The 22,278-nt window shown below is 39.6% G+C and overlaps 1 protein-coding gene across 17 annotated transcripts in view; it reads right to left on the reverse strand.

Annotated features, from left to right (window-relative positions):
- OTUD7B (OTU deubiquitinase 7B) overlaps positions 1 to 22,278 on the reverse strand; it is a 55,296-nt gene that overhangs the window by 30,302 nt on the left and 2,716 nt on the right. For 6 of the 17 annotated variants that reach the window (XM_080647551.1, XM_080647536.1, XM_080647550.1 and 3 more), the window contains exon 2: positions 7,195 to 7,404. The exons of 4 other annotated variants lie outside the window; for them this stretch is intronic. The gene's annotated coding sequence lies outside the window, so the exon portion shown is untranslated. Of the gene's footprint in view, positions 1 to 7,194; positions 7,405 to 17,072; positions 17,211 to 17,792; positions 18,043 to 20,948; positions 21,183 to 22,278 lie in introns of those variants that run through there. 7 more of the 17 variants (XM_080647546.1, XM_080647539.1, XM_080647547.1 and 4 more) reach the window with 7 other exon arrangements.

Here is a 22,278-nt window from a genome sequence, read left to right on the forward strand (position 1 = left end):
ACTCCACTGGTGCCCAACACAGACCCTATATCTTTCCTTCAAACACTCTACTTCCTCCCAAACAAATCTTCCAGTTCTCTAATCATTTCCAAAGCACAGTCTTTTTTTTTTTTTTAATATATTTTATTGATATTTTACAGAGAGGAAGGGAGAGGGATAGAGAGCTAGAAACATCGATGAGAAACATCGATCAGCTGCCTCCTGCACACCCCCTACTGGGGATGTGCCCGCAACCAAGGTACATGCCCTTGACCGGAATCGAACCCGGGACCCTTCAGTCCGCAGGCCGACGCTCTATCCACTGAGCCAAACCGGTTTCGGCACCAAGGCACAGTCTTAACATATATACACTGCACCCAGTCTCTATCATCCCCATTCCAGTGTCTTTCAACTCTCTGAGCCTTCAAGAAAAATGTCGTAAAGGGGGTCCCCCTTAGTTGTACCTTCTACCAGAAAGTCCCTCAAAAATAACAGCAAGAGAAAAAGGTCTGTCCTCTCCTAGATGTACACACACAGCTACATTCATTCCCAGATCTCCAGGAATAGCAATTTCACTATATGTTTACTGAAATTCTAATATCTTAATCTACCAGTCCTACTTCGCCACCTTTACCCCTTACTTCTCTACTCATCCCAGATTCAAAGATTTTATCTTTGTGAAGACCCTTACTCTCATACACGTTATCTATCTTTTGGATTGTTGGAAAGAAATGTTTACATCTCCTCCTACTCACCATACATAATACTGGGATGCTTCCTACCTCCACTACAGTATATACGCAGGGAATGTCTACTTTCTCCCCTAAATCAAACTTAAGAGAAAAATACTCAATGCAATCATATAATTTACCACTCCCCAAACAATTTGTTAGTTTACCATATGCTATTTTGGATACATACCATCACTATCACTGGTATGTGTCTGTGTCAGAACAAGATTTAATTTTTTTTTTCAAGAGTTTCTCGTTTTTTTAATCAGGCCTACAAATAGCAAAACAAATCTCTTAGAGACAAGTCTCATTAATAGCCAATGCTAATATAAAGATCACGAAGAAGTTCACAGAGAACTCCTTATGAACTGGCATTTGTCTTTTCAGTGCTACTGATAAAGGCTCCTTGGATTACAGTTATTTGGGAAATTTAATAATTTGGAAGGCTTGTACAATGGAAGTTGACCTTTGGAAAAATAAAGGCAGAGGGAGTCATAGAGAAAGTCTGTTATTATAATATTGGCACAACAACAGTAACTTGAATACAAACAGCAATCATGTTAATGTTTATTTTTTTAGATCCAGACCAGTATGTCTATTTGCCACACACAATGAATTTTTTGTTTTTCCTTTCAGGTAGGGCCAAGGATACTCCAAGGTTTGGTTCTCAATAAATTCAACTTTTAAAAGAATAGCCTGTAAAAACAAAAATTCTACTTGAGCCCTTCAAGATTCTGATTACTGAACTTTTGACATGAGAGAAAAAATACTACAAACCAACAGAGGCTAGTCCAGTAGCAAAACACACTGTTTCTCTAGAATCAACCCTCAAACATTCAATAACAACCCTCTCTCCCTTTAAATATATATATATATATATATATATATATATATATATATATATATATATATATTTATTGACTTCACAGAGGAAGGGAGAGAGAGAGAAACATCAATGATGAGACAGAATCATCGATCGACTGCCTCCTGCAAGCCCCATACTGGGGATCGAGCCCACAACACGGGCATGTGCCTTCAACCAGAAATGAACCTGGGACCCTTCAGTCTGCAGGCTGACGCTCTATCCATTGAACCAAACTAGCTAGGACTTCTCTCCCTTTTTTCATTCCTAATTATAGGGCATTTCACTGTCAGTTATAGAATTTCCATTCAAGGGGAGAAGTGACAGAAAAAAATTCCAATTAGCTCTTTCTCTTCAATGAGGCAGAGGAGGCAGAGATGCGATTTTTGTGAAGACCCTGACTGGCAAAACCGTCACCCTCAAGAGAAGGTCAAAGCTAAAATCTAAGATAAGGCGGGTATCCTGCCTGACCAGCAGCGTCTGATTTTTGCTGGCAAAGAGCTGGAGAATGGCTACACTCTCTCAGACTGCAATATTCAGAAAGAGTCCACCTGCACTTGCTGTTTCATCTGCGGGGTGGTACCATCGAGCTCTCCCTCTGTCAGCTTGCCCAGAAATAAGACTGCGACAAGACGGTCTGCCACAAAGACAAAGAAGCACAAAATGACTATATTGTTACCCTGACTGTACCCCTGCCAAATGCCGCAAGAAGTGCAGCCACACCAACAACCTGTGCTCCAAGAAGAAGGTTAAATAAGGCCCTTCTACCACCTCCTCAGCCCGCAGGGCAGCCTCCTGCCTGAATCCAGTAGGCTTAGGGCCTCAATGAAGTTTCTCTTTCATTGACTAGAAAAAATAAAAATTGCCAATTACTGTACTATCTGCAATTAGTTACACATAGGAAATAAATTCACTTGGAAATTTCTTCTAGTAAATTAACTTCCTTTGGCATATAACTACTAACTTGTTAAAGCTTCAAACAATTTATAAAAACTTGCCTTGCCCTGGCCAATGTGGCTCAGTTGGTTGGAGCATCATCCCATACACCAAAAGGTCGCAGGTGCCATTCCTGGTCAGGATACATACCAGGTTGTGGGTTCAGTCCCCGGTTGGGGCGAGTATGGGAAGCAACCAATCAATGTTTCTCTCTCACATGGATGTTTCTATCTTTCTCTTTCTCTCTTGCTTTCCCTCCCTCTAGAAGATCAATGAACATATCCTCAGGTGAGGATTAAAAAACAAAAACAAAGAATTTGCCTTTTATAAATTTATATAATTCAGTTCAAAAAAAGGTACTTGTTATTACTATTATTTTTAATTATCCATATACAAGTTCCATAATTCCATCTTTCCTGGCCATACATAAACCTCACTAGAACACCTATAGGTCAGTATGTAAAACATTCACTGGCACTTGCTGTTATCATAAAGTGTCTTGTAATATTAGTTGGCCTTCCTGATATTCACATATTATCTCTCCAATTTGACTATCAGTCATTCATTCAAAATTTACCAAACTGAGTCCACCATGTACCAGGTGCTGCTCTAGGGCCTGGGGATACAAGTGAAGAAGAAAAGCCACAATCCTACCTTCAATGCACTCCAGTCTGAAGAGAGAAATCTAAACATGTTATTAGTACCCAGTGGGGTAGGAATAGGTATAGGGAGCAACCAGTTTAGCTGGATGGGTTAGGGAAGTTTCTCAAACTGAGTCTTTAGGATATGTAAGAGCTTACCAGGCTGCAGAACAAGATACATTCTAAATAGAATTCAGATCGTTTAGGTTGGCACCTTTCTTCAACACTTTTAAAACTTTTAAGTGTGCCTAACAAACTGCTTGGCACATAGCTGATGCCTAACAAATATTTGTGGGCCTAAATTATTCATGTTAGCCCATATGTGTGGATAACTGAGATTTAATCTATATATAAAATAGGCATGTGAGCCCTCGCCGGTTTGAGTCAGTGGATAGAGCATTGGCCTGTGGACTGAAGGGTCCTAGGTTCAATTCCGGTCAAGGATGCATGCCCAGGTTACGGGCTCAATCCCCAGTGGGGGGTGTGCAGGAGGCAGCCGATCAATGATTCTCTCATCATTGATGTTTCTATTGCTCTCTCCCTCTCCCTTCCTCTCTGAAATCAATAAAAACGTATTTTTAAAAAATTAAAAATAAATAGGCATGTGAATTATTTATTGGTTTTAAATGTCATCATTCACCCCATAGATATGTAATGAAGGTCTATATGAACAAATAAATGTATTTGTACAGCTTGTCAACTGAGAGAATAGTTTCTCATCTGCTGTAACTTTTTGTTTTTAAAGCACTTTAGCAGATATGTCCTCATTTATTTTGTTTTTTTTAAAAGGTTTTTATTGATTTTTTTTTTTTTTTTAGAAAGAGGAAGGAAGAGGGATAGAGAAATAGAATCATTGATGAGAGAGAAACAGCGATCAGCTGCTTCCTGCACACCCCTACTGGAGATCGAGCCAGGAATCCAGGCTTGTGCCCCTACTGGGAATCAACTGGTGAACTCTTGGTTCATGGGTCAATGCTTAACCACTGAGCCATATGCTATTAACCATTTGTATGCGATACGCGTCTATAGATGCAAGCGGTGGACCTTTTTTAATTAAATTCAAAATATCATGGCAGTTAACTGGTTAAGAAATCACAATAATAACTAAATTTTGGACAGGATAAAACATAAAAAAAGAAATAAATAAAACACCAACTTTTAACAAATTACGTCTCTCTGGCCAAAAGGGTAAAATGCCTGGAAGCATCAAAGCAATCACTTCCCTCACATTCACATTTATTCATATTTATTTGTAGAAAAGTTACATTTTTTTCCTTTTAGGAAGGGCCACCATCAACACAGCAGCACGCAGGTCACTGCAATTTTCCCCTAATGAAAACCATAACCTCCCGACTCAATCATTCAGTAAGCATTTATTAAGGACCTACTCTGTGCCAGGCAGTCTGCTAAGTGAAGGGAACACAGCAACCAATAAGTCATTATCCCTGATTTCTATAAATTCATCTAATGGGCTGGTTCCAGAGACAACCCCAAGATAGGTATCAACCAATTTCCTTTATTCAACAAAGATTTACTGAGTGCCAGGCACCAGAAACAGGGGAAAAAAGGAGGAAATTCTAAAAAGAAATCCTTTCAAAATTTACTAAACAACTTGCTCTTTTGAATTATTAAAACCTCATGTTCTGGGAGAAACCAAGATGGCGGCATAGGTAAACACCTAAACTGCTGCCTCGCACAACAATTTCAAAACTACAACTAAAAGACAGAACGGACACCATCCAGAACCACAGGAAAGCTGGCTGAGTGAAAATTCTACAACTAGAAGGAAAGAGGAAAGCTCACAGAGAATTGGAGGTACGGCAAAGGGTCTTTGTACGCGCAGAGAAGAAGGGCGGCTGAGAGCCTGGCTGACTTTCTCTGGCGGAAGGGGGAAGGAAGCCTCCGACCGCACTGAACCCCAGTTCTGACTGCACTGAACCCCAGTTCCGGGCGAACCCCTGGGGACCCACGCTCTTACGGGGGGAGTCTGGACTCTCGGGCGGAGACTCGGGAGCCGGGGAAGGCAGAGGACTGAAAGTGCCCGCGCGCGCGCGCCAGTGAGCACAAAGGCTGCGGAAGTTGCCACAGGCTTTCCCTAGTGAAAGGGAGTCAGAGGCTCCTGAAGGCACTGAGCCCCAGTTCTGACCACAGTGAACCCCAGTTCCAGGCGAGCCCCTGGGGACCCACGCTCTTGTGGGGGGAGTCTGGACTCTCAGGCGGAGACTTGAGCTGGGGAAGGCGGAGGACTGAAAGCGCACATGCGCGCAAGGGCAAGGCTGACAGGAAGCCAAAACTGAGACTCCACCCCATCCAAGCTGAGCACAGAGGCTATTGCAATTTGGCAAGTCTAATCCTATAAGGCTGTCTCCAGCACCGAACTTCTCCCAGCATAGACACAGCTGATCCTTACAGCCAACTGGCCCAGAGGTCAATTCTTCCCAGTGATACCAACAACAATAAAGACTTAATTACAACAAGGCTGTACACACAGTCCACAAAGGGGTGCACCAAGAGTGTCCACCTCAGGTTAACTGGGGAAGCAGACCCACTGGGCCATATTGGAAACCTAGCACAAATATCTACCTTACCAACTCAGGGAATCAATGAAAATGCGGGGTCAAAGAATCAGATCACAAACAAAAGAAATGGAGGAAAACAAACGACTGGATATAGAATTCAAAACCACGGTTATAAGACTTTTTAAGAATATCCTAGAAAAGGCCGATAAATATAACGAGACCCTCGAAGATATGAAAAAGGACCAACTAGAAATTAAACATACACTGACTGAAATAAAAAATATTATACAGAGACCCAGAAACAGAATAGAGGAACCCAAGAATCAAGTCAAAGAATTGAAATACAAAGAAGCAAAAAACACTCAACCGAAAAAGCAAAAAGCAAAAAAAAAAATCCAAAAAGTTGAAGATAATGTAAGAAGACTCTGGGACAACTTCAAGCGTACCAACATCAGAATTATGGGGGTGCCAGAAGAAGAGAGAGAGCAAGATACTGAAAACCTATTTGAAGAAATAATGACCGAAAACTTCCCCCACCTGGTGAAAGAAATAGACTTACAAGTCCAGGAAGCCCACAGAACCCCAAACAAAAGGAATCCAAAGAGGACCACACCAAGACACATTATAATTAAAATGCCAAGAGCAAAAGACAAAGAGAGAATATTAAAAGCAGCAAGAGAAAAACAGTTAATTACCTACAAGGGAGCACCCATACGACTGTCAGCTGACTTCTCAACAGAAACTATGCAGGCCAGACGGGAGTGGCAAGAAATTTTCAATGTGATGAATAGCAAGAACCTACAACCAAGATTACTCTACCCAGCAAAACTATCATTCAGAATTGAAGGGCAGATAAAGAGCTTCACAGATAAGAAAAAGCTGAAGGAGTTCATCACCACCAAACCAGTATTATATGAAATGCTGAAAGGTATTCTTAAAGAAGAGGAAGAAGAAAAAAGTAAAGAGAAAAATTATGAACAACAAATACATATCTAGCAACAAGCGAACCTAAAAATCAAGTGAATTAAAAACCTGAGGAACAGAATAATGTGGTGAATATAATAGAATCAGGGGCATAGAAAGGGAGTGGACTGATAATTCTCAGGGGGAAAGGGGTATGGGGGGTTCATGAAGAGAATGGACAAAAATCATACACCTATGGATGAGGACAGTGGGGGGGAGGTAAGGGCAGAAGGTGGGGTGGGAAATGGGTGGAGGGGAGCTATGGGGGGGAAAAAGGAGAAATAATTGTAATAATCTGAATAAAGATTTATTTAAAATAAATAAATAAATAAATAAATAAAAATTAAAAAAAAAAACAAAAAAAACAAAAAAAACCTCATGTTCTTCTCCAAGAATGCCAACCATCAGAAGTTGGCTGTAAAGGCTTTTGATGATAACAGCTAACCAAATATTTGGGTCAAAGATACTGTTTCCCTAATCCTACTACTTAGTGAGACCAGGCAGATACTGTCCTAGACTGATATATTTTTATTATTTAAGATCCATATTGTGGTTGATCTTACCAACAATCGGAGATAAGTTGTTTCCTCTGTAGAAACAGTATTTATGCTTCCAGTAGAATGCACTATAAGCCTCTCAGGTCAAACATGTGACAAATCCTGTTACACTTTCTTGCCACCATACAGTTGGTCAAAGCAGTATAGGCAACCCTTCACGATGACATAGCACCAGGCCAAGTTTTCAGGGTGACAGGTCTCTGCTTTTCCTTCTCCCTTCCACAAAAAGTACAAAAAGTATCAATTAGTAAACAAGGCATCTGGCAAATATCCCATTTTCCTCTGACTTCTTGAAATTAATCCAGGAAACCAACCCTTATGAGTCCTACCCAATTAATATTTTTAATATTATTATTGATAGTGGTGATAGCAACTGCTAGCTTGCAGTTTACAAAATACTTTAAAATACATCACCTGGTACACCGGTCAATGAAAAAGATGGAGAGAGGATAATAGGAAACATCATAGGCAACTATCTCAAATATCAAAAATTAAACCCAGTTTAACTGAAATTGGAAAGCAAGTATTTTCAATCCTACCAAAGGGTCAAGTTATTTCTATCAAAAAAGCAGAGGATTGACTCTAGCAATGCCAAAATAATAAATTTCCTCTTAAATGTGTCCTTAAATGCTAGGCCTAATTGATTCAAGTTGTAAATGTTAAGACCACAGTCTCAGCAAGAATCTGATACTATAAATCTTTGTTACCCCAACCCCTTTCCCAAATCTTTACCCATAATTTAAGGCTCAATAAATATCCTTTGGAAGAAATACTTAACAATGAGGAAGCTGCCCAAGAAAGACAAACTGACATCACAACTAGCATTCATCTTTTTTTAAGATTTAACTAACACTTATTGTGCACCAATAAAAGCACGAGGTTAGACACAGCCACATAAATCATCTCATTAACCTCATGAGCATGCCCAGATACACTTGAACCCCCAAAACTAAACTAACTGGATCCCCAATACTAAATTGTTTTAATACTTGCAATCTTGATCCTACCTAGAGCTTAATCCCTAGAACTCAACTGGACCTCAATTCCTACTAGGACTCAGCTCTTCACTCTCACAGACTGAAAGCATTTTTAATGCTTTCCAATAGGTAATACTCATCAAAAAATTCCTTGTGTCTATTTTTAAGCTCCTACCTCCAGAATAAACACCATTCTTCCCAGTATGGCACATTGTGATAATGGCCACAATCTAAAACAAGTACTCTCTTGAATCACACTAGTCAGAGAATAAACCTAGAATGCTAACAAATGAATTTCAGCTGGGCAGAAGACATTGGATTTTAAAGTCTTCCCAACCTCGAGACTATTTCCTAGTCATCTGAATACAAAAGCCTTCTCTATTTGAGTGAATTGCAGAAGGCAAATTTGACCCAAGGTTCATCAGAGAGAAGTGGGGGGAAAAGAAAAAATATTCCAACTGGCATGACTACATTACAATGTTAACAGCACATTACTCACCATTGTACTACAAGAAAGAACTTGCAAGTGGGCAAGGAACATTCAGGAAGCCAAGGAAACAAACAAAACTCCCCAGTCCTCAAAGCACAAACACATTCAAGTGCCAAAGCAGGTCACACTGTCCAGTTCATCGCCAGGTAAGAGTGGGTAAAGAGGGAGTGGAAACAGGGGAGGGGAAGAGAGGAAAAGCATTATAGGGCAGGTGTTCTTGTCAGCACCAAGGCAGATTTCTTTCTTGAATTCATCAAGAACCTTTTTAACAAAGAAATACTGTGAGTTCCACCTATTTTTATCACTTGATTTATTTATATAATCACAGAGAACCAGCAATATATGTAAATGGCAGCATAATCTGATAATGGTTGCAGACATTCCCTTGGGAATCCATCAGATGTATTTCTAAATCCTAGCTCTGTCACTTTCTTTCTTTTTTAAAAAAATATTTTTATTGATTTCAGAGAGGAAGGGAGAGGGACAAATAGATAGAAACATCAATGATGAGAGAATCCTTGATTGGTTTCCTCCTGCACGCCCCCCACAGGGGATCGAGACGGCAACTCCGGTGTGTGCTCTGACTAGGAATGGAACCCTGACCTCCTGGTTCATAGGTTGATGCTCAACTACTGAGCCACCTCTTGCTGTGTGATCTTGAGCAAGTTATTTTACTTCTCTGTGCCTTAGCAGGAACCTCATCTCATATTCACTGTGTTATCCTCAGCACCTTAAGCAGTGCTTAACTATTTTGGATGAGTTAATAAGTATTTCCTTAACAGAATATTAAATATTTTGAATGAATTAACCTTTAAATAGGTTTAAAAATATCTATCATATGTAATTATTATGAGTATTACATGAGGTAATATATAAAGTGCTTAGTATAACTCAGGGTAGGGTCTCACTATTAAGTTTTCTTCCCTTTAACACCCAGCCAGCTCAGAAGTTATAACAGATGAATCATGGCAAGAATTAAGATGGGATAAGAATTATAGAAGCCAAGCACTGGAAGATGTTTACTACTAGAAACCCAGACATAAAATGCAGGAATATTTAATCTTGGCAGATGATATTAAATAACAATGCCCTTATAGTACCTACATAATAAATATTAGTTGATCCAGAAAATACTGTTTTGAGTCTTCAGGTATCTGATATCAGACAGATTAAAAGCCTGGCTGAAAAGAAAAAGAGAAGAGCTCTAGCCAGTGTGCTCAGTGGTTAGTGCTGGCCCATGCACCAAAGGGTCATGGGTTCAATTTCCAGTCAAGGGCATGTACCTAGATTTCAGGTTTGATCCTCAGCCCTGTTCAGGGTGCGTGTGGGAGGCAACCAATCAGTGTCTCTCTCTCACATCAATGATTCTCTCTTTCCCCCTCTCTCCTCCTCCTCCCTCCCTCCCTCCCTCCCTCTCACTCTTTCTAAAATCAATAGAAAAAATATCCTTGGGTGAAGATTAACAACAACAAAAAAGAAAAAGAGAAGAGCGAGAATGAGTTGCATCTTAAATATACCTGCATACATATTTAAAAACCAAAAATAGCCAGGTCAATTCCCGGTCAGGGTACATGCCCAGGTTATGGCTTAATCACCAGTAGGGAATGTGCAGGAGGCAGCTGATCAATGTTACTCTCACATATCAATGTTTCTCTCTCTCTCCCTCTCCCTTCCTCTCTCTCCCTAAAATCAATAAACACATTTTTAAAAATAAACACACATACACACACACACACACACACACACACACGTGTGTGTGTGTGTGTGTGTGTATGATTTCTTAGAAGGCTGTTCAAGTCTCTAAAAACTTCCCATTAGCAAAATAAAAAAATATATTGATTCACAGTATTTACTGGCCTTTTTAGGTAATAAAATCAGTGCAAGTGAATTGTTCTTAACTGCTGATAGGGTAAACAAACATGAAAGATTTGGGTCCAAAACTCTTCTCCTCCCTTTACTCCAGAAAGACTAATGGGGCCTTTGAGGCTACTTCACTGATAGCTTGTAACCAAAGCAACCTATCTATACACGGTGGAAGAACTCTTTCATCTTCAAAACTAAAGTTCGAAGAGTAAATGCAATTAAATCCAAAATTTGAAGGAATATTTTTCCTTGACTATGAAGAACTGAATCTCAGAGGAAGATAGCCTGAAGAAACCAGAGTCACTATTGCATTATGAGCCTGATAGAGAGACATACACAAATGTAGTGTCTAAATATGAGGAAAACCTATGCAGAACTGAAACAGCTTGTGGTTAAACCTCATCATACTGTGGTCTTGGACTTCCCATTTCACTTCCCAGGCATCTGCTCTGTCTTTTAACCATTAAACCACCTCCTAAGCAATATAATACCAGGTATAGCAGAAAGAGCACTGACAGTCAAAAGAATGGGCTCTACACCAAGTTCTACTACTTAACCAGTTGTTTAAATTCTCTGTATTCAGTATTAACTGAGAATGTGGGGCTAGACTCAGTGCTCTTCAAAAATTTCCACCCAGGTATCCCTTTGGAGAGATATATCAGAAACTAACCAAACCCAGCTCTCCTATTACTATAATCCAGATTAAAAACATATACACTGTTCTTATCTACCCCTTTCCCACAAAAAAACAGTTAACAAATTCTATTCATGTTTCTTCAGATCACTCCAATCTTCCAGTTTCTCCATTGCCATCACTCCTGCAGAGACTCCTTCCCAGGATTACAACAGTCTCCAACTGCTCTCTCTTCCTCATTGTACACCATACGGCTGAATCAATTTTCCTAAAGTACTAATTTACACATAAAATCTCCTGCTTGTGTCCTGGACAGTATGGCTCAATGTTGAGCTTCAACCTATGAACCAGGAGGTCGGGGTTCAATTCCTGGTCAGGGCACATGCCCGGGTTGCAGGGGCATGCAGGGGGCAACCGATCGATGATTCTCTCATCACGGACATTTCTCTCTCCCCCCTCTCCCTTCCTCTCTGAAATCAATGAAAAATATTTTTTTTTAAAAGAAACCCTAGGATGCTCATCAGTCAAAACAATAAAGGTAAACTAGGCCATTAAAAAGAAGTTCTCTGCTTGTGGATTTTTCACTCTAAGGATAAATCAAACTTCTCTGCCTGAGATTTAAGGCCCTCTCCAATTTTACTAGTCTCATTGCTCTCCTAGGTGAAACACTATGCAACAAACTGTCTACTCAGTCGGCCCCCAAACCAAGGTGGGCTCAGCTCACTGCTCTCCTACCTTGAATGTTCCTTCTATATTTACTCGGTCTTCTCTCCTCTGAGGCCTAGATTATCCTAAAGGTGAAAATTTGCCTACCTACTACCTCTAACGCCATATAACTATATAACTGTACCCCTCACTTGACACTTAGTACCCAAGAGTTAGTATTACTATTTATCCTTTTATGCATTCAGCCTTCACAACTAATTATTAAGTTCTTGATAAATTTTACTCTGCTATACCTGAAGCCTAACTTTTCAGAAGGCAGATAGCCAATAAAATGTTAATGATAACTATTACCTCATTTAAATTTTCTAGGCCTCATTTTCCTCACCTAGAAAATGATGACAATATGTAAATTTCCTTTCAGTTCTAAATGCTATATGATGGTATATATGCTACTAATAGCCTGTATTTATTTCTTACATCTTGTTTTCTATATATGTATTTATGTATATGTAACTATGTTCCGTTTAACCCAGAATATAAATTCCCAAGGGGCCAATTCTCCTACTACCTGTTTATTTACTGGGTAACACTTCCTTGACATCTCCTTACAGCAACTTTTCCAAATTCCAGTACACAGCAGGTGTTCACTAGAAAAAAATTTATAGTCTCAACTAGGCAGCAAACGTCAAGGGAAATTTATGGATGATTTTAACTTCATTTCTAGAATGAACGAATATAGTACAAAAATTACATGGATCATTTAGAGAAGTAATTTAATGTTAAAATGAGAGATCACCTTGTGCCAAATAGCTAGGGACTTATTTTAGGCATTCAAAGAAGCTAGGATGCAGCATATCTTTTTTTGTTGTTAATCCTCACTCGAAGATATTTTTTCCATTGATTTTTAGAAAGAATGGAAGGGAGGGAGGGTGAGGAGAGACAGACTGACATCAATTGATTGCCTCCCACACTCGCCCTGACTGTGGCCAGAGATTGAACCTGCAACCCAGGTACCTTACCTAGACCAGGAATTGAACCCAAGACCCTTCAGTGCACAGGCCGACACTCTACCACTGAACAACACAGGCCAGGGCTGAGTGCAGCATATCTTAAGTCTACATCTCAAACTGTATTTTCAGAATTCTGAGAGGTGTGGGAAGACTCTATCCCTGGTCAGTAAACAAGGACCAAGTATCTTTCACGTCAGGTAATCCTGCCCTTAGTACTAATGGAAAATTTCAGAAAACAAATAGTCTAACACTCAGCCAGGTCAGCTTCCAGTTCAAAGAAGACAAAAGCAAATGCTCACAAAGTTACTAATAAAAGCAGGTAAATTTGAAAACATTTGAGAACCTGCTGTCTAAAATATTTTTGTTAGCAAGGCATTGTATTTTCCCACCGTCTTGCCTCGATTCCTCACACAGAATTATCTTCAAGTAAATATCAAAATTTACTAATACAAAAACCTCAAAGAAATGTTCTTCTTTTCCTTTCATGTCAGTTATTAATGACTCAAAAGGCACTAGTAGACCAACTCATTTTAAATGTCCCTGACTTTTCAAAGAACTATTTTAGGACACAAAACTGTACTTTCAAAGTTGAATTCTATATATGATGTTTTCCAAGTAGCATGTAGCCTGAATACAACTTTAATACAGTTAAGGTACAAGGTTTATATAGAATTCTAAGCCAGGTTTTGAAGGATGAGAGGAAACAACCTCTTTAAATGTTATAACTATTCCCTTTTTCCTTTCCTGTTCTTCAATCCTATACTATATCAGCTAACTCCTGCCATCTATTTCTTTGCTTCTTTCCCTGACTTCTGCATCTCCCTACCCCTTATCCTAAAAACTGTGTGGGAAACTACAAGGTAAGAGTCTGGTGTCAGGAGCTGGGGCTCTTGCCCTCTTCCCTGTTAAGTCTCCAAATAAAATCAAGGGCCACAGGCAATTTTCTCCTCTATGGTTTGTGCTACCACATCTCCCTTATCAAGACAAGACAGGAGACATGGGGGTAGCAGGAAAAGATGTTGGGGAGTCATTCACTCAAAGGAACTGTAAGCTTATTAAAGCTTACCCGATCAATTTTATGTTGCTATTGACTGCAAGTTTTCATTCTAGGCTTATTCTCAGAGCCTAGCCTGTCAACAACACTCACACATTCCCCCAAACCAGTGGTCAGCACACCGGCTTGCGAGCCGTGGTTTGCTGCTCTATTGACTGAGTTTGCCGACCACTGCCATAGGGAAAAACACTTAAAAAACATTTTAATAATGTACTAATGTCTTTAACCTGAAGTCCAAACTTCTGGGTAAGGTAATGCCTTGCAGTGGTTGGCAAACTCATTAGTCAACAGAGAGGCAAACCGCGGCTCGCGAGCCCCACCGCAGTTTGCCGACCACTGCCCCAAACCTTCCCAAATATAGTAAATGCATGCTAAGAAATAAAAACATTTTATCAAAAATTTGGGCTAAACATAACTACAAAAAAAGTTGGTTGCAAATTAAATTTTAGAAATGCATTTTAGAATCACAAACGAACGTGGGATTATCCACTTCAAAAAGGTTCATGATGTTCTTCAGAACCCCAGGAGGAAATCAAGGCCTGAAGTATTAAGTTAAGCACACAAAACTGCCGATATTTGACTTTTACATACAAAATTGCAATTTCATATATTCAACTTAATATTTAATTTCTTCTTGGTGGGGGAGGGAAGAGTTTCTGGGAAGCCAAAATGATGGGTTTTTTGGGGGGGGACTATACATTCCACAATTAATAACTTCAAAATATTCTGCTGATACACAATCTGGTCTTGTTAATAAAAAGGTGTCACTAAAAATATATGTACATAGTATACATGTATGTATGTGTATATTAGGTTTCCCTTTTTAGGGGCCAAAGAATTCCTGGCTCCCAGCAGAGTTCATTAAATGAACAGATAGGCTGCTTTTTCTCAACACCAATATCCCATCGCCAGAGAAGGTGTCAAGACCTTGATGACAATAGCAGAATTTGATAGCTAGTGAAAGTCTGGCCATAGGAGCATACTGCCTCAAAGGCCATCAGGAGTAATTCCCAGGAGTTCCCTCATTAGAATGAGATCAGCAATCAATTCACATTTCATTTCTCAAGGAATGTCTGCTCTCATCTAATACAGGAAGTTAGTCTTCACTGCTCTCACCATTTATGTACATTTTTATATAATTTTCAGGCTGAGAGTTTCTTTTGAAGCTTTATTTTTCATGGGGGCCACTAAAATGCTCATACTTAAACTAATGGTTCACCATCAAAAAGGATTGTCTTTATTTTCTTATTCATTAATTAACCATTTAGTTGCTAATGGATACTAAATGCCTACTACACGTAAGTTATTGTGGCAAGTCCCATGAGATACAAAGATAAAAAAAGATCTTTTATCTGCTTTCCAGAGCTTACAGTATAGTATAAGAGGCATGCGAATAAACAATAAATAAACTCAAATACAAGAACATATAACCACCACCAGACAAGTACCAATAAAATGAAAGGAGAATTCAGAAGTGGGAAAGATCATATCCCGTTAGAGAAGAAAAAAAAAAAAAAAATCAGGGTATGATTTAAACTGGGACTCTGATGGGTAGGATTTGTTAACAGGGCAAGTGCAGAGGGCAATGGAGGAAACAGGCTTAATGATTGGGTGATTAAATGAACTAGATTTATATGTAGACATATCTAAAAAACAATATAGGGAAAAAAGGATGCAAAAGGATACATACACTTTGATTCTATTTATGTAAGATTTTAATATATGTAATATTAAAATAAAAAGAAAGGTATATAACATGAAATGGAATGATATATACCAAATCAGGTCAGTAGTCATTTCCTGAAAAAGAGGAAGGGGGAAAGGATGCAGAGTGGGGCTTTAGCTATATCTACCATTTTGTATCTTAAAGTAAGCAAGACATTTAAAACAAATACGACAAAATGTTAATACCCATTAAATTTGGGTTGTTGGCTCAAAATTGTGTTACAGTTTCTCCCCTGAAATTTTCTAAATAGTATTTAAAATATCTCATAATCCAAAAGTTTTAAATTAAGAAAGGGCCAGGTGACTGGAATAGTGGATTCATTAACATAAAAATAATAGTCAGACCCAGCCAGCATGGCTCAATGGTTGAACATCGAGCTATGCACCAGGAGATCATGGTTCGATTCCTGGTCAAGGCACATGCCCAGCTCGTGGGCTCGATCCCCATTGTGGGATGTGCAGGAGGCAGCTCATCAATGATTCTCTCTCATCATTGATGTTTCTCTCTCTTCCTCTCTGAAATCAATAAAAATATATTTTAAAAATAAATAAAATAATAATAGTCAGGAGCAGAATAGGTTCCTTAAACTTTAAGGTAACACTTGATTAACCTAGTTTGAGACTGAGGAGGATCCTTCCTCTCCCTCACACAGTGTGCACAAAAGGCACCTAGAACAGATGGGGTGGGGCTGACAAATAAGAACAAGAAAGAAGTTGTTATTGCCATCCTAAATCAGATATCTGAGGGGACTAAGACCCACCTTCCCACATAACATAAATGCCGGTGTAACCAAGTCATCTCCCCAAAATGAAGCCAAGGAAACTTCCAGTTACATAGGAATTCAGATCAAGACTCACTGTGACTAGCTATTCTGTGCCTATCTCTCCTCCCCTCCCCCAAACACTCACAAACAAAAACAAAATGTACCCTTGCCCACTTGAGAAAGAATTAAGAACTGGCAGCTCTGCTAAAGTGGACAGTTTCCAAGCCAAGGCCCTTCTCTGAAGATGTTGACAAAGCCAGAGAAAAGAGTAAAGAAATCACAACTCAGTTAAGTTTTAAGAAAAACTTATCAATGGAAGGTATCCATCCTTCACATCCCCTTGTGTCCCAACTTTCACCAGGGATTGAAATCTAAGGCCGGCTAAGATGTCCTTTATCCTGTTCTTAGACTATTCTCCAGCAAAAATGACTAAAACACAAAATCCAAACTTCTTTAGCATGTTAAACCCAATTTTCCTCACAAAAATCCAATGAAATAAAAAATACAGAGAAGATTTAGAATCCAACGATAATGACATATCTTGTGTGTGTTTTTTTAGATAAATATATTTTTTGTCAGTTCCCAATTTCTTTCTTTTATCAAAGTTTCACTGGTACAACTTAAAACTAAGTTTGAAAGAAAACAATTTGCAGGGAACTTAGCAGGAGAAATACATCTGCACACTCAATAAAAACAAATACCTTGACATTCTTCTACAACTGAATCATTACAGCTGAATAATAACATCCTCTTCACTCCACTCTAGGGCATCCAACTGTCCAAGGTCAAAAGTTCCCATTCCCCAAGGTAATCTCAGGGCAGATCTTCCTCAGTCAGACCTGGGAAAAGTTCACAGTGGACTGGTAAACAGACAATGGGATGGAAGACAGAAATCCCTCTGTCTTCTGGCACAATACAGTGTGTGAGAATGTAAGGAACACTAGAATGGGACTTGTGAAGGACTTAGAGAGGTGACCTAACATTTATTAATCACCTACCACATTACAGTCACTGAAGACTGAATTCCAGACCAACCTATCACTAAGACTACTTCTGTGATCCTGAGTAAAGCTCAGGCATTCCATCTGAAAATCAACAAGGGAGACTAACAAAGCGTAACAATCCCTGTAGTTATTCCATGATTAACATGATCACTGTAAACGTGATCACTCAACAACGAATGTGTTACTGTTAAGTATAATACAGTTATTTTTAAAGCCTTCATTTTGTTCCTCTCCAATCCACTGTCTACACACCATTGACAAAAGATCTTTCTAGAACATGAAATTTACTTTATCACCCAATGTGATTCATCATTTATTTCAGCACAAGATAAAGCTGTGATCAGCCTTACCTACTTCCCCAGTTTCATCCCTGCCCTCCAACCCTGTCCTCCAGCCAAAATAATTATTAAAAGTTACCTGAAGAAGCCTGGCTGTTTTGTTTCTTTAAGCTTTTGTTCACGCTGTTTTCTCAGCCTGCAGTGTACTTCTTTCTCCCTGTCTTCTGTAGTGTATATCCTTAACTCATCTTTCAAGACTCAGCTCAAATGTCATCTCCTCTGGGAGGCACTTTCAAAAGTATGCATACCCACAGCAGAATTGACCTGCCGGCCCCCACTTTCTCCCCTACATACTTCTAGTGTAGCATCTATAACCCTTCATTCCATCTAGATATTTGCACATCTGTCTCCTCCCACTAGACCCTTGTAGGCAGAGACCTTGTCTGACTCATCTGTTTCCTGTTCCTAAAACAATGCTTACAAGACGACACTCATTCCAGGGGTATCTGATGGAGTAGGGAGTAGAGGAATAGAAAATAGGAAGGAGCCCTGGCCGGCTTGGCTCAGTGGATAGAGCGTCAGTCTGCGGACCAAAGGGTCCCAGGTTCGATTCCGGCCAAGGGCACATGCCTGGGTTGCGGGCTCAATCCCCAGTGGGGGGCGTGCAGGAGGCAGCCGATCGATGATTCTCTCTCATCATTGATGTTTCTATCTCTCTCTCCTTCTCCCTTCCTCTCTGAAATCAATTAAGAAATATATTTAAAAAAAAAAAAAAGAAAAGAAAGAAAATAGGAAGGAGAAGGAAGAATCAATTGGGATGGCCTGAAGAGTAGAGAATCGTTAGTGTTTATGAGTACCATCAGATTTGGCCTTCTGCTCTTTCCCGAAATTCTAGTCTTCAGACACCTTATTCATTCTCTTGGCTACAGCTACATCTATGCTAAAGAACTGCAAAACCACACTTGCAAGGTAGTAACCCCCACCTCTACGCCAGCTTTAGGCTCATCTCTAACAACAGGAACAGCTTTCGCTTGGATGTTTCATTGCCACTTTAGATCCAACACATCTCAAATTGAACTCATCGTATTCCCCTAAAAAAGAATTGACAAAACCTTCCTATCTTCTCTATTTCAGTCAATGTCTTAGAAACCCAGGCTTAAACTGTCATAGACATACTTGGTCACTCCCCTCCATCTTCAATATCCAGTCCAATGATTTCAATTTTTCCTCCACAATCTCTTTCTCTCTCTTTCTTCTCCTTACTACACTCTCCACACAACTCTAGTGAATCACCTCACACACCACGGGTGCCAAATTTCCCTTCCCTCCAAGCCAACCTTGTTCCCTACTATCATCATATTGCTATCCCAGACAAAATTTCTCAGTGGTTCACAATTTCCTATCACTTAAAATCTAAACTTATAAGCCTAGCTTTTAAGACCCTTTATAAACATAGCTCCAAACCATCCGAACCACCTTTGTTTCGCTATTTACTGCTACTCAGTCTTATCACTGCCCCAAGAACATCCTGAGTATATCCCTATTCCAGGCTTTTGCTTGGTCCCTTCTCAGCTTCAAAATGAAATAATTTTTGTTATTTTCTTCATTCCTTGTACCTAATACCATTTTGTTTTGTTTTTTAAATATATTTTATTGATTTTTTACAGAGAGGAAGGGAGAGGGATAGAGAGGTAGAAACATCGATGAGAAACATCGATCAGCTGCCTCCTGCACACCTCCTACTGGGGATGTACCCGCAACCAAGGTACATGCCCTTGACCGGAATCGAACCTGGGACCTTTCAGTCCGCAGGCTGACGCTCTATCCACTGAGCCAAACCGGTTAGGGCCCATTTTGTTTTTTAAGATCTGGAATCAGTTCCAATTCCTCTGTGACATATTCATAAGTACCTGAGTACTATTCTCTCAAAATACCTATGGTATAAAGTGTGTACTATGCAATAAAAAATATGTTTTCACATTTTTTTTTAAATTTTATTTGTGTGGAATAGAAGCTCAATAGGTAGTCATTTCTTCCTATTCTCCTTACTCCTAACTGGACTGTAAACTCTTCAAGGGCACAAAATTGTCATTTTACCTAATCCTCCTCAGCATCTAGCATAGAACTAAACGCAGAGCAGGTCACTAAAAATAATAGTTTAGTGATTTCTCCTATCCAAAACTTCTTCTTCCAAGAAATAAAGGGATGAAACATAATCCTAAAAATCACAGTTGAAAATAATCCTGAACTACCCTAAGATTCCTGAATTTCCACCTCTGATTTCCAGCTGAGATACTACAATCTTCTGACTCAAGAGTAAATAATAATCCTGTGCTCATGACATCACAAGCACATAGTTTGGTAATGATGATGAGAAGGTGGGGGTGGGGAGGCAGGTAGGAGTGAAGGAAAGCAAATAGACTGAAAGAACAAAGTTGAAAGAACAGCTGTGTGATTTTTTGTTTATTTTTAAATATGGACACTTCTTATTCTTTTTTTTTTTTTTAATTGGCCATATTTTCAAACAGGTTTACTTCAGGAGGAAAGATCTGACAGATTTTCAGTGGAGCTAACATCTGGAAGAGCCTCTACAGAGCACAGGTCTTTTGAAAAAGCCACCTTAATCTTCAACAATGCAACATATGACAGTAAGATTCCTCCAAATACTGTGAGTGAAGACTCATTCTGGCTGCAACATAGGCATCACCTACCACTCACTCTTACACATAAGGTGTCTACCAGGGGTCCTCAAACTTTTTAAACAGGGGGCCAGTTCACTGTCCCTCAGACCGTTGGAGGGCCGGACTACAGTTTAAAAAAAAACTATGAACAAATTCCTATGTGCACTGCGGGCCTGGGACAAGTCGGCTGCTAAGCAGGACAGGCAGTGGCACCCGGCGGGCCGGATAAATGTCCTCGGCGGGCCGCATGTGGCCCGTGGGCCGTAGTTTGAGAACCCCTGGGAGGCCATATTGGACCCACACAGATTTTGAAAAGAAATTGTTCTTCATTAACATATGCAGTCTAGTCTTAGTTGTCCTCAAATGGGTTATTCATTTTATGGATTTCTGAGGCAAAAGCTTTAATTCAAGATTGACTGTTCTCGTCACCATCAGGTAATATAGCCTTAGAATTGCAGATTCATTTCAACAGAAGTATGATCCCAAAACACGAAAATAAACCTGGTTAAAAAATAATGTATTTCAAGCCAAGAAATTTATTGAATTACCTATGCTAGTGCTCTCTACAATAGCAGGAAAAGTTAAATGTACTTAAAACATGATACTGTCCTTACCATAAGCTCTTGAGGAGAATCCTGCCATAGACTTGAGACTTCCCTCCCCACAGATCAGTACAATGGGAGACAAACACAGCAGAGCTCAGCATAGTGAGTAAGGTGCACAAATACAAAAACTTCTACAAGGAATCATATGTCTCCTGGCTGATCCTTTTAAGCCAGGATGGTCCAGAAGAGAAGCAGGAGTCACAATGTACCGGTGCCTGCCTGATTCCTCGTCCCTGAGTTCCTGAACCAGAAGGCTCAATATTCCTTATTAAATCCATCCTTTGTTCAAGGACCTACAATGACTCTATTGACCCTTCTATCAACACACAACAGAGTCTGGCCACTGAGTCTCTCCACCCTCTTGCTTGCTCTACCCATGACTTGACCAACCCACATTCTCTGCAGTCACTCACTCTCTTTATTCCGACAAACACAGCTTCATCATTCAGACTGCACATTCTATACTTTCTGCCTGGAAGATCTTTTCTTTACTCCTAACATTTACTTGAATGCTCACACATATTTTATAGATAAGGATGAAGTAAATTGTCCAAGGTCACATAGTATAAACCTCAACCAGGATATGAACCAAGTTTCATCTAACTCTGTAGTCCCTGCCTCTTTGTGACTCTAATCCATTGCCTCCCAAGTCCATTTCAAATTTTACTGACTCAAAAATAGTCCCTAATTCATCTCATTCTTATTTTGTTCAAGTTTTCTAGACTTTACATACTGCATTTATAGCAATTATATTTGGTTTTGTTTCTCTGTTGTTTCCTAAATGTTAAAGCTTATAATAGTCTGCCTTTCCATTTACTGTAGACCACCTTCCCTAACCCCACCCTATCCCAAGGGCAAAAACATCTGTCTTTACACCTTTTATATCGTCTCAAAACCTGTCACTGGAGTCTGGAGACTGCTTTATCCACCTCAGTATTCAATCATTATTTGGCAAAGACTTCTTACTTAAAAAAAAATCAACTCCCTCTTTCTATAATATTAAAAAATCAACTGAGTTCCGGCATTCATGATAAAACTGCCCTCCAACTACATTCCAGTTCCACAGATTGTAATTATCTAAATTTATCAGGGGCTGTTGAGAAGATTCCGCAGTCTGCCATTCCACAGCTCCCACAGGAAACCTACTGCTGAAGTCACATTTTAAAGCAATGTTTTGGGATTCTTCCCTTGATGGGATGAATGTTTAGAGTGAGAAAAAGGGGTGCTTCCTTACAATGTCCTCTGCCAGCATCCTTAGCATGCTTGAGACATTTAGGACCGCTAAAGCTTTTGACAAATGTTACTCAGTGCCCCCATAACAAACTGAGAACTTATTTTT

The sequence above is a fragment of the Plecotus auritus genome, assembly GCF_963455305.1.
Source record: "Plecotus auritus genome assembly, chromosome: 12".
In the NCBI taxonomy this organism is placed as follows: Eukaryota; Metazoa; Chordata; class Mammalia; order Chiroptera; family Vespertilionidae; genus Plecotus; species Plecotus auritus.